The sequence below is a fragment of the Myxine glutinosa genome, chromosome 1, assembly GCF_964187855.1.
Source record: "Myxine glutinosa chromosome 1, kmMyxGlut1.1, whole genome shotgun sequence".
NCBI classification, from domain to species: domain Eukaryota; kingdom Metazoa; phylum Chordata; class Myxini; order Myxiniformes; family Myxinidae; genus Myxine; species Myxine glutinosa.
In genome coordinates, this window is record NC_136261.1 from 396,982,743 (window position 1) to 396,996,349 (window position 13,607).

The 13,607-nt window shown below is 44.7% G+C and overlaps 1 protein-coding gene across 1 annotated transcript in view; it reads left to right on the top strand.

Moving 5' to 3' along the window:
* LOC137416873 (uncharacterized) overlaps window positions 1-13,607 on the top strand; it is a 185,675-nt gene that overhangs the window by 82,793 nt on the left and 89,275 nt on the right. The window lies entirely within an intron of this gene.

A 13,607-nucleotide genomic window follows, 5' to 3' on the forward strand; every position in this document is an offset into this window, starting at 1 on the left:
GAAGTGAGGCATTGGTTGGTAGAGGGAGAGAGCTGATGTCACACCGCAAATGACAAAATGACTCGCTCACCGGCATTTTCTCTCTCTCGCTTTGGTTTCTGCCCTTCCCAGACCTTCCTACTGCCTTTTTTCCCCGTTCCGTTTGGACCTTTCTTCCTGTGCCATCTGCGGATTTGCCTGCTTGACGACGGACGTTGGAGCGCCATCGGCTCTCTTCCCTGGGTTCTGTGTGGGCTCTTGGTGCTTGGGCTTGGTCTTGTCTTGGTGCTCTTGCTCTTGGTGCTCTTGCTCTTGGTGCTCTTGGTGTTGGTGCTTGGAGCGAGGCTTGGTGCTATGAGCAAACGGGACCTCGCGTGCGACCGACGAGCGGGCGAGCAAGGCGTGTCGCTGAGCAGACGAGACGGTGGTGAGCGGGTGGCTCGGGGCCTGGCAGCGGGCGAGTGGGGGAACATTGAGGCCTTTCTTCGTGCCAACCGGAGCCGCGTATTATGACGGACACACATTGCAGACAGATAAGACGCATCCACAACACGACGAGACATTTATTTTATTCATCTTCTCCCATTGTCTTGTATTCGAAATCTGTGCAGGGACATCCCAATTTAGGATTTACTTTCTTCCGTCGCGTCCATTGTTCTCGTGTTCTGTAAAATAAACCTGTTATTTTTGTACATTTTACCCCGGATTCCCATTTGAGTTCATTTCCTCCAAGATCGGAGCTGCCCACGGATCGCTACAGGTAAGAGCTCGCCGCCTCTTCCTCTTCCTTCTTCCTCCCATGCTTGCATAGTTAAAATCCGCAATTGATCTTCGCCTCCATTAAAGCCCGTTTGGCTATCCGCGAACCCACGGTATTAACCTGGGGCATTCGCACGATAATATATCAGCATTTTATCGGTCATCGGCCCCCATTCTGTCTAAATTTTTGGCATTGGCCCATGGAAAACCGATGTCGTTCAAATTCTAATTCAGATCTTCACCATAATCAAATTGATTCGTTCTTGTCAAACAGCCAACTTGTCCAACAAATTTCGTTTGAATCCTTCCATAACACACAGGGGAGAAAACACAACCTCACCCACCTTCGTTGCCTGAGGTAATTGTGCAATCAAAACCCAAAAGCGATCATTGAAAACAAGGATGTAATTCTCATGTACTCCCTGTCTGTCCCATCAAGCGTGAATATAGAAGACAAATCACTGCGACCAGATATAGTTCCCCAGATCGAAGAAGGACAAGAAGGACGAGAACGGCCAAACCTACCTCCACCAAGCTGTACAGTTTACCTTTTGTATCCCACTGATACAAAAGAAACAAAGTCTGGATTTGGACCTGGACTGAAACAAAAGATCTGGATTTGGACCTGGACCAAAATTTATGGGTTTGTTATTGTCACTGATCCAACTCATTCACTTCGTTTTATCATCACTCGTCCACAACTTTTTGAGATATCATTCTATATATAATTTGCAAATTGGGGTGTTCCTGATATAAAAGGGGAACAGGAGACGCTCCTGGGGAAGTTTTACTGCACCTCGTGCTCTCAAAGCTTCATAACTGAGGCACCTGAAGATGCACCAATTTTCCAGTCATCCAAAATACACCGATTGTTATTGTGCGGATGATGAAAGCAGATTTGTGAACCACACCCAGAACCACACGAGAGGGAAACCATACATCTGTATTGTGTGTGTGGTAAGCAGCACCACCATTTTTTAAAAATCTTTTGGTTTGGCTCAGCTGGGGTTTGAGCCACCAACGTCCCAAAACTAGATATGTGCGATCGCCCGCGACTTACCTTTGGCCTGCGATCCAATGACGCCGGAGGAATGTTATTCGAGTTATAATCAAAAAGGTGTTTTTTGTTAATTGGGTCAAACCTGAAAACAGTAGGTCGAGGACAATAACCAAATATCAGGTGCACAACTTCAGTACATGTTCATTATTAACGATGCAATAACATCTTGGAAGGTCAAGTGGTCTTTGAGATTCCATATTGGGGAAAAAAATTGAGTGATGACAAAAAAACGTATTTTATAATTTGCGTTATTTTACAAATTTGGGCATTACCTTTTCCACTGCCATTTGACCTTAACCTTTAACTCGGAGGGGGTATGATGTAAATAAAGTGTAAATGCACCTTGATCTCGGTTCTAAACGGTCTTGTGAGGGCATTTTATTTGCAATTGAATAAACTTTAGTTGAGTTATGGTGAAAATGTTAAAATAACAATAATTAGGTCATCACCTTCATGTTAGGTCAAGTTCAAAAAAGATAAAGTCAACCCTGCGAACTTTCTATTCACATTATTTGATGCAAAAGTTTATTCCGAAATTCCCAGTCGTTTCCGAGATACAACTTCGACAAATTTATACCTTTCGGAAATTGGGATCATTTGGAGTGCAGGAAGAAAAATGAAATTCTAAATGGTGGTTTCGTTCTCCTTGGGGTCTGTAAAACTCTGGTACCATTAAAAATTGGGGATTCTGGATTTTAGAAATAAATCCTGCTGCATTGTCGGGGTGGGGACGAGGAGGCAGGTGGATACCCTCTGCTGTAAAAGGGTGGTGACATTTTTCATTAATATGGATCCGATCAAACACTTATAGGATGGTCACTTCCCTGGGAAATCCACACGAGACATAACAAATGTATTTTTAAATAACATAACAATTACTAAATTAATAAATAAATTGAAAACAATTACTCTCTGCTCACCTTCACTCTTTCATTCCTCTTTTCTCCCACCTTTACCTCTCTGCCTTTGGAACAAACTCCCACACACTCTTCAATCCCACTCCTCCCTCCAAGTCTTTAAAACAGCTGTTCACCACCATCTCTTATCCCCCATCCAAAACCTTGATCTTTGCCACCACCATTAATACACCTCAAATCCAGCTTTTTCAATCTCCGACTGCTTTCCTGAAATTCCTAGTAGTGTCCATTTGTTTTATACCGTTTACATCTTCCCCACCCCCATCCCCCAGATCTCCCGATGTCCTTCTTCTCTACTGTTGTTGTGCTTGTGTGCTTCCCTCTCTCTCCCCCTCTTGTCTCCCGCTCCCTTTATTGTTTGTTTTGTGTGTCCGTTTATATTTTTGTGTTTCGTGTTCGCTCTTCCATGAGCCTCGACTTTGTATCCCAATTTTTTTTTTAACATCCCTTGTGCGTTCAACTCTCCCAAAAGTATGTAACATGTTGTCGTTATCACCGGGAGCATTGAGATCCCCCAAGGTGATGAATGGCCGATCGAGCTTTAACTTTGAGGCGTTCACTCAAACTATGGCGGTTTTAATACGCGTGGGTGTGGAGGGCAGGAAGGCTCTTACCTGCACAGATTCCACTGGAGTGTCCTCGCACCACGATAATCAAGCAAGACCGACACGGAATTAAAATGCAACAAATAATGGTTTAATAAAATAACTGTAGGCGTCAAGAAATGTGCGGTGACTAAAATTCCTAATCGAGGGACCCTCCATACGGACTCGTATGCAACACAAGGGGAATAAATAAATGAAATTAATAAAATGTGTGTGTGTGTGGTGCATTTGCCTGCACTCTGGCATCCGTGACCTTCTGGGGCCGTAAAAAATCCCACGTCCCTGCACGGGAAAACACGCGTTGGTGCCAAGTCCGTTCACCCGCCGAACGTGAAGCGAAACTAAAATACCGAATTCGTGAATATCACAGGTGGAAACCCTCACGTCATTTCTTCATTTTCCTTTAACATCAATCCTCAAGATTTTCATTCCAAACAGCATCACTCGAATCACAAATTAATACAATGCTATTCATGTGAACTTTTTTTCGTGAAGTAAATTTTACGAACACTCATGACATAAACAAATATACCTGCCTTCTCAGGTTGGAATGATGTCCACAGACCATATGGTTGCGTTTTGGGGGGAACTGATTAGGCACGACCCCCGGTTGAGAATCAACAGCTTTCGTGTTTATCATCCACTTCAGGCGAAGGACCAAAAAAAACAAAAAAACAACAACACATGATTTATTTGTTTTGAATTTCTCGGCGTGTGTTCTTGGACGATAATGGATTCTACGAGCGCTGACTCGGTGCCGCCTCGGTCTTGTCCCGACCTGGCTGAAGATCCAGGGTCTATCGGAGGAGTCTCTCAGAGCCGCCATCACTGGTCTGGGGATCGAGATCTTCGGAGCTCTCTGTGCCCGAGCCGAGCCCGCTCCGGTGAGGGATCGATTCTGTTCTTTAGCCGCACGGAAGTTCACCTTCACCATGTACCGTGAGCTATGTCGGTACATGGAGTGGTGCCGTGCGGGGCGAGGATCAGAAGGGAGCTTCGTGATCGGATGTAGTGAGGAGACCGGAGGACCTGATGGAGTCCTGCAGATCAAGATGGAGGATTCGGCTGAAAACGAGGAAAACAACCCGAGGAATGGTGAGTCGTGGGAACTGCGGAAGTTTGACAAATATTATATCTCTGCTGATGATGTCGCTGAAGCCATTTTGTTGTATTCGGGTTGTCCGTCCGTGAAAGGTTTTCGTTACCGCGATAACTTGAGAACGGCTAAAGAGATACAAGTCAAACATAGTACAGGTATGTATAATGAGGTAAAGATGAACTGATTACATTTTCGGGTCAAATGTCAGAGGTCATGTTGAGTTAAAATTATGTTGCTACACCAACTTGTGTACAAGCGATGGGATTTTGTCTCCCACTCCCTTTATTATACAAAGGGGACCGTTGTACCAAATTTTCATTGCTCTTTACGGCCTCGCAGCAAACCTGCCTGCCGGACTCGGGGGGGGGGGGGGGGGTGTTTTGGGTTATCAAGGACGTTTTGGGTCCTTGGGGACTTTTGGGTCCTTGGCGACTTTTGGGTCATCAGACTTTTTTGGTCTTTGAGGACTTTTGCATGTTTTCGGTCATTAGGGACTTTTGGGTCATTGTGGACTTTTGGTTCCTAGGGGACTTTTTGGTCATCAAGGTCATTTTGGGTTCTAGGGACTTTTGGGTGTTTTGGGTCATCAGGAACTTTTGGTGTGTTTTTTATTATTTTTTTTAGCGGGAAGGGAGCGGGCGACAAGATGGGGAGATAGAGGGAAGCACACAAGCACAACAGTCGAGAGCAGGGACATCGGGAGATCTGTGGGAGGGAGAGGGCTTGTGGGGGAGGAGGCATGGAAAACGGGGGGGACAGTGGGGGGGGGGTGGGAGAGGTATAAAAAACATGGACACTGCTAAAAATTCCAGGCAAGAAAGAAGTCGGTATTTCAGAAAAGTGGATCTGGAGTGAATTAACGGGGGCAGAAGAGATCAAGGTTTTGGATGTTATAGAGATAGTGGTGAACAGTTGTTTTAAAGACCTGGAGGGAGGAGTGGGATTGAACAGAGTGAGGGAGTTTGTTCCAGAGGCGGGAGTAAAGAGGAATGAAAGAGTGAAGGTGAGAAGTCTTTATTTTGGCAGTATAACCATAAGAGGGTTGCTGGCAGATCTTGTGCGACCTGTAGGAATATTTGGGGGACAGAGCACAGACAGAGCTGGGGGAGCTCAGCCAGAGAGGAGTCGGTAGAAGACAAAAAGTCCACCAACCTGCCTGCGGTGAGTGAGTGAAAGGCCCTCGGCGTTGACTACATCGCAGGAGATTCCAATGATTCTGAAAGTTTTGGTTTCAACACCGTGAAGCCGAGCGAGGTGTGAGGCAGGAGCACCGGCCTAGAGGGGAGAGCAGTATTCCATTGAGCTGCGGATGAAAGCCTTGTATGTGGTGTGAAAGGTCAGGTGTGCTCAGTCCTTAGGGACGTTTGGGTCATCTGGGTCTTTTGTGTGCTCAGGGGCTTTTGGGTCTTCAAGGACTTTTTGGGTCATTCAGGACTTTTGGGTCATTGGGGACTTTTGGGTCTTTTGTGTCCTTGGGAACGTTTGGGTCTTTTGGGTCATTGAGGACTTTTGGGTCACAGACACAAAAAGTATGACACACACACACACACACACACACACACACACACACACACACACACCTCATCCATTTATAGTAGACTAGCAGGAGTTCCCGGCGTTGCAGGGTGGTTGTAGGAGTGGGAAGGGAAATATAATCGACATGTACATATTTGGAGGGGGGGGGGGGGCTTTGAAGGCTCCTCCGTGTTTTGGGGGAGGGAGGGAGGGAGTGAAGGGAGGGGGAAGGGAAGAAGGAAAAGTTTTGCACGGTACACATTGACATTTTAGAATTTATGCCCATCCCCCCCCCCCCCCCCCCCCCCAAGATCCCTGCATGAGGCCGCGGCCACATGGCCTATGTTACCCTTCAGACAATGTTGTATTTGTATTTGTACCCTGAGTAAAGTATATAAGCGTTTATAGCTGGAGTACCCGGCGTTGCTCAAGTGCAAAAGTCAAGTGAAAAATTGGAAGACCAATTGCATCCCAATCGGAATCCATCAAAAATGTCAAATCATCTTTTTACCTTTTTGTTGAATATATGCTGGTGAATGTACCGTTCATCACGTTTCTGTGTTGAGTATGATGACGTTCCGGAAGAAGAATAAGAAGAAGAAGGCTTACCACCCACTCGACCGCTTCTGGAATGGTTTGATAATTTGTGTTCAAATGTCTGGTAATTGTTTTGTATTTATTGATGTGAATGTGTACTTGTATACAACTGTCATTAATCAAAAAGGCTTAGGCACTACAGAGCAATAAAAAAAATTAAATTTTTTTTTTTTTAAAGCTAAAAAACGAACTTAAAAAAAACAAACTTCTTTTGCGTAAAGCACTCCCAAAAAGTCACTGATGAACCTCTGAAACTTTGGCGAAGATCCGTTCAGCCATCTCTGAGAAAAATGGCGACACCCACACAGACCAACGGCTCTCTTGCATAGTAGAAGTTCCATGTGTTAGCTCTTACAAGAACCTTGACTTAGCATACAAAAACAAAAATTGTTTTTGACCCTTGCTCTCTCAATGGTGAAGAATCACAGTTGAAAAGTTTCTGATCTGAAACCAAAATCTAATCAATTCGTCCGTGTCACACCCAACCTGTCCACAAAGTTTCATCCGAATCCGTCCACAACCACAACTTTAGTGATCTTCCGCTTCCGGTTCCTCCGGCGTGGCAGCGTCCTTCGAGCTCTCCACATCATCGAAGTTAAGTATTTTCCCATTCGTGTCTTTGTCAAATTTCCACTCGTTATTTTATTACTCCCGCCAGTGAGTAATGCATTCACTCGTGTGTGTGTGTGTGTGTGTGTGTGTGTGTGTGTGTGTGTGTGTGTGTGTGTGTGTGTGTGTGTGTGTGTGTGTGTGTGTGTGTGTGTGTTTGTGAACAAGATATCTGGAAAAGTTCTAAACGGATTTGGATGAAAGTTGGTGGGATGATTGCCCTTGGGATAAGGAAGAATTGATTAGTTTTTGGTGAAGCTCAGGATATTATTCTGGAACCAGGAATTTTTTGAAGGATTTTTTTTACCATTGGAAGATAGGGCTCATTTATTTTTTAACATTATCTTCTATATATTCTATATTTAACATTGTGATATGAAAATAGTTTTCATATTTGTTGTAAATGTAGTTTAAACTCGTGGTTATGCGTTGGAGCGGTGTATTTTTTTTTAGCAGCGTCGTCTTCAATGTTCTTTTTTTTCTTTCTAATAAAGACATATTCTGTCATTTTAAAACTACCAAAGTGTGTATTAGGTTTCCCCGTTTCATAAAATGTGTCGTTTGATACGTATAATGCTTTAAAACTGTTTTTTTGTTGTTGTTTTTGTTTTTTACCTCAGAAGAGATATCAACATTTAGCGCAACGAATGTCATTCGCGGTGTCAGTATTTGATGAACTTATAAAGAATTAGTTCCAGATATGTCAATGGCTGAGGTATATTAACAAACGAATAAAACAGATTTGGCAAAATTCCAACTTAAAAAAAAAAACACGCATATTCACCCAGGGTTGAGAAGCTAAAGAAGAAGAAACCTCGGATGGGCTTCCCAGACCAAATAAATAATTCTGGTTCTGGCTCTGCGATTTTCAGGTTTATTACTCCCGCCAGGGAGTAACGCATTCAATCGTGTCCGTGTGTGTGTGTGTGTGTGTGTGTGTGTGTGTGTGTGTGTGTGTGTGTGTGTGTGTGTGTGTGTGTGTGTGTGTGTGTGTGTGTGTGTGAACAAGATATCTGGAAAAGTTCTGAACGGATTTTGATGAAAGTTGGTGGGAGGATTGCCCTTGGGATAAGGAAGAATTGACTAGTTTTTGGTGAAGCTCAGGATATTATTCCGGATCCAGGAATCTTTTTTGGAAATATTTTGGGGAAAGATTTTTTCTGTTTTACTGCATTAAAGCTTTTATTCTTATTCTTAAATGATGTTTTTCTCCTCTAATTCCGAGATATATCAAAATTAATTCTCTGACAGTTAGGGCTTACTTTCTTTTTCATTTATTGTTTTGGGGAGAGGGGATGTGAAACAAAACGTTGTTTTTTTTTGTTTTTTTGGTATACTGAATCGAGGCTCGTGAAAGAGCTGACATTTACTTCACAAACAAATCAACCAGACAAACAAAATATATAAAAAGAGGGAGCGGAAGACAAGAGAGGGTGAGCACACAAACACTTGAGGGCACACAACATTTAAGAGCAGGGAGATGTGTGGGAGGGAGAGGGCTTGGGGGAAGGGGGTGGCAGAAGTATCAAACACAAGGACACCGAGGACTTCCAGGACAGAAGTTGATATTTCAAAAAAGTGGAATTGGGGTGAAATTAGCGGGGATAGAAAAGATCGTTGTTTTGGATGGGGGAAGATAAGAGATGGTGGTGAACAGCTGTTCTAAAGACCTGGAGGGTGGAGTGGGATTTAAGAGAGTGAGGGAGTTTGTTCCAGAGGTGGGAGAAAAGAGGCATGAAGGAGTGAAGGTGAGCAGAGAGTCTTGATTTTGGCAGTTTAACCATAATGGCAGATCTTGCAGATCTTGTGCGACCTGTAGGAATATTTGCTGGACAGAGCCCAAAGAGAGCTGGGGGGGGGGGGGCAAGGCCAGAGAGGAGTCGGTAGAAGACGGAAAGACCACCAACCTGCCTGCGGTGAGTGAGTGAGAGGCCCTTGGAGTTAGCTTCATAGCGGGAGATTCCAATGATTCTGAATGCTTTGCTTTCAACAGCGTGAAGACGAGCTAGGTGTGAGGCAGGTGCACCAGCCCAGAGGGGAGAGCAGTATTCCATTGAGCTGCGGATGAAAGCCTTGTATGTGGTGAGGAGCTCAGGTGTGCCAAAAAGGATTTCGCACGACGGAGGATGCCCAGTCGGCGACTGGCTTTGGAGGCCAGATTTGAAATGTGGTTTTCCCAGGAAAGTTGGTATTATTGGTATTATTCCAACTAAACCCACGGCGGGAGTATGCGCTCTACTAAGTGGCATTCTAGTTGTGTATGTGTTTCGAGTTAGTTTTGGTTTGTAATTTGTGCAAACTTGTGTGTAATTAATCGATATCTGTTTGTGCCTGGTCTTTTGAGGCTTCCCTCCCCCCGTCGTAATTTTGTAAATTGAAGTACTTTCCTTCGCCTTCTCTCCTTCTCACCTCTCCAGCTAAAACTCACCTTTCCAATTCTAGTTTCCACCATGCTCATTCAACCCTTTCTCCTTCCTTCTCATATCCACGCCCTCACTTCAGGGACTTTTTCCCAGATTGTTTTTCATGGTTTTGTTGAAATATTATTTAAATATGTTAAAACTTTCCCCTGCAGTTTTATTCAGTGGTATATTGCAACACGCTGTTTTTCTTCCGACTTCACAGGCTTTTTTTCAATTTCCTCTTCAAATCATTCCATTTCAAAAAAATTAAATCTCCACCAGTTCTTCCTTTCTGCATTCTCGAAACTCACCTTCATTGCACCCCTCCTCTATTGTTTTCAAGCGGATCTCTGACTTCAAAATCACAATACACCCAGATTGTAATAAATGTTCGTTTGTCATTAATCATCTACTTTCTAAACTCCCTCCTCACCCCTCCCCTCCTAAACTCCCTCCTCACATCTCCCTTTCTAATCTCCCCCTCCACACTTTCTCTGCCTTCTATATCTTGCCTCCACCTCCTCCAACCTTCTACTTTGCTCTGTCCCCCCTCAAGCATCCCCTCACTGTGCCTCATCCCATCACCATCAAACCTTTTGTCCTCCTCATCCTTTGCTTTCTCTGAGCTCTTCTGCAATCTCTGACACTTTCAGCAGCTTTCCCGACCTCTTCCTCCTCTTCCACAAAGTACCCTACCCCTCCCCTGTCCTGTACCTGATGCTTGCCCTCCCTCTCCCGCAACGGTATGGACCTCAAACATCCGGGGCCTTCACTCAAACCTGATTTATCTCCCCATTCAGGTTTTTCTGAAAAAAACCAGACGTAATCTGCTTCACATAAACTTTCCTCCTTCAAGATGTCTCTGATTTCTTAACATCTCTTGCTGGTTACTCCCTCGTCATGTATGATAGACCTGAGCCTAGTCCTGGTGGTGAGGTTGCAATCTTTATCAAAACCTCTCTTCCTCACTCTCCTTGCACTGCCCTCTCTCCACCTCACCCCCAGGAGTACCTCTGGCTACGGCTTCCTCTCAACTCCCACCTTTTGTTTGTCAACTCAGCAAAGGACTTCTGCGACTCACTGGGACTGACTCACTCTGCCAATTTCCCAACCTGGATCTCAGTCAACGGAGCATCTTCCCATCTAGACTTGGTTATGACTGACTTCCCTGCAAATGTCTGCTGCTCTTCTTCTGCTCCAATTGGTTCTTCTCATAATTTGCTTGTTAAAGTGGATATCTCTCTGGCCATTCTCAGAGAACCTCCTCAGCGTCGACGAGTCTGGCATTTCACTCAGGCTGACTGGCATGGTCTTCAAGCAGCCATCAATCATCTGGACTGGTCTGCCATCCCGACTGCCTTTGACATCAACTCTTTCTGGAAATTTCTCCAAAGTAAATTGCTCTCTCTCATGCACAGATTTGTCCCATCTCGTCTTCAGTTGTCATACCCTCCTCCTGTCCATGGGTACACTGAATCTTGTGGTGAGGCAGTTGCCCTGAAACAACTTGCCTACGCCTCCTGGAAAGCAAATTCAACGGAAGGAAATCTCATTTCCTTTCACAAAGCCCGAAACATGTGTGTGTCCACTCGCAGGAGAGCCAGGAAACAATATCTCTCTTCTCTCAAGACTGAACTGTCAAACTCTCCGACTCTCTTGAAAATCCTTTCTATCTCTTTGCTGATGACTCAACTCTCTGCCGCTCCATATCTCAACCTTCAGATCAGCAGGCAGCAGCCTCTTTACTCTCTGCAGACATGGACAGTATCACAAACTGGTCAAACAAATGGAACATGCCTTTCAATCCTGAAACATCTCATACTCTCACTTTGTCTCTCCGAAAAGACCGTCTGGACAACCCCCCCATCTACTTTCTGAACAATCCCCTTGAAGAAGTTCTGTCACTCAAGCTTTTGGGTCTCACAATCTGCCATGATCTTTTTTTTCTTTTCTTTTGTTTTGTGTACAAGATAGAGGCTTGTGTAAGAGCTAACATTAATAATCACATAAAAATAAACTGCCACAAAAGACATATGATAAGGGAGCGGGAGACAAGATGGGGATAGAGAGGGAAGCACACAAGTACAACAGTAGAGGACAGGGACATCGGGAGATCTGTGGGAGGGAGAGGGCTTGGGGGGGAGGGGGCTTGGGAAGGGGGGTGGTATGGGAAGGGTGGGGGCGGGGGTTGGAGAGGCATAAAACACATGGACCCTGCAAGGACTTCCAGGAAAGAAGTCGTTATTTAAAAAAAGTAGATTTCGGGTGAATTAACAAGGGTAGAAAAGGTCAAGGTTTTTGATGGGGGAGGATAAGAGATGGTGGTGACAGCTGATTTAAAGACCTGGTGGAGGATTGGGTTTGAAGAGAGTGAGGGAGTTTGTTCCAGAGGTGGGAGAAAAGAGGAATGAAGGAGTGAAGGTGAGCAGAGAGTCTTGATTTTGGCAGTTTAACCATAAGAGGGTTGCTGGCAGATCTTGTGCGACCTGTAGGAATATTTGGGGGACAGAGCACAGATGGAGCTGGGGGAGTAAGGCCGGATAGGAGTCGGTAGAAGACAGAAAGATCACCTACCTGCCTGCGGTGAGAAAGTGAAAGGCTCTCGGATTTAGCTTCATCGCGGGAGATTCCAATGATTCTGAAAACTTTGGTTTCAACAGCGTGAATACGAGCTAGGTGTGAGGCAGGAGCACCAGCCCAGAGGGGAGAACAGTATTCCATTGAACTGCGGAGTGTGTGTGTGTGGTGATGAGCTCAGGTGTGCCAAGGAAGGACTTCACACGACGGAGGATGCCCAGTCGGCGACTGGCTTTGGAGGCCAGCTTGGAAATGTGGTTTTCCCAGGAAAGATCATGGCAGATAGTGAGACCCAAAAGCTTGAGTGAACTTCCTGGAGAGGATTGTTCAGAAAGTAAATGGGAGTTGTCCGCAATGTCCGCATTTCTTTGTTGACATTTCGTTGTTGATGATTTTTCTTTGTTTGTTTAATTGTTTGTGAGGGTTGTCCACATTGTTTGTTTGAGTTGATGGTCTTTCCTGGGAAAACCACATTTCGATGCTCGGCTCCAATGCCAGTTGCCGCCTGGGCATACTCTGTTGTGCAAAGTCCTTTCTGGGCACTTCTAAGCTCCTCACCACATACAAAGCTTTCATCTGCAGCACAATGGAATACTGTTCTCCCCTCTGGGCTGGTGCTCCTGCCTCACACCAAGCTCGGCTTCACGCGGTTGAAACCAAAGCATTCAGAATCATTGGAAGTCCCGCGATGAAGCTGATTCTGAGGGCCTTTCTCTCTCTCACCGCAGTCAGGTTGGTGGTCATTTTCTATCGTCTTCTACCGACTCCTCTTCGGCGTTGCTTATCCTGCTCTGTCTGTGCTCTGCCCCCCGAATATTCCTGTAGGACGCACAATATCTGCCAGCAATTTTCCTGAAATTCCTAGAAGTGTTCATTTGCTTCATACCGTGTACCTCTCCCTCCTCCCCCAATCCTCACCCTTCCACCGAGCTACCGACGTCCCTGTTCTCGACTGTTGTGCTTGTGTGCTTCCCTCTCTCTCTCCCCTTTTGTCTCCCGCTTCCTTCATTGTATGTTTTATGTGTCTGTGCATGTTTTCTTCGATTCTGTATACAAAAAAGAAAAATGAATTTTTTGAGACGCCCAACTCACGGACAAACAGACAGGGCTGAAAACATAATCTCCATCCACCATTGTTGACAGAAGTGAATATTGTGACTTCTATTGACAGCGTATTTATTTAAATACCAGTAGGTGTACCCGATGTTGCCTGGTCGATTTAGATTTATTATTATTATTGTTATTATTATTATTATTATTATTATTATTATTACAAGGGTACCACTAGCCTTTTAAGCTGTGGTACCCTTTTGTTTTTGCTCAAATTATTCTTTTTATTCTTCTTCTTAATCTTCTGCTGATTTTTCAGGTTTATTCCCTTTAAAATTCATTTTTACTGCAACCGTTGGTCCAATTGACTCGGAATTTTCAGGAAAGGAGCCCCTCCACCTGTATAATTGTTTCATGATAATTATGATGACATATGTC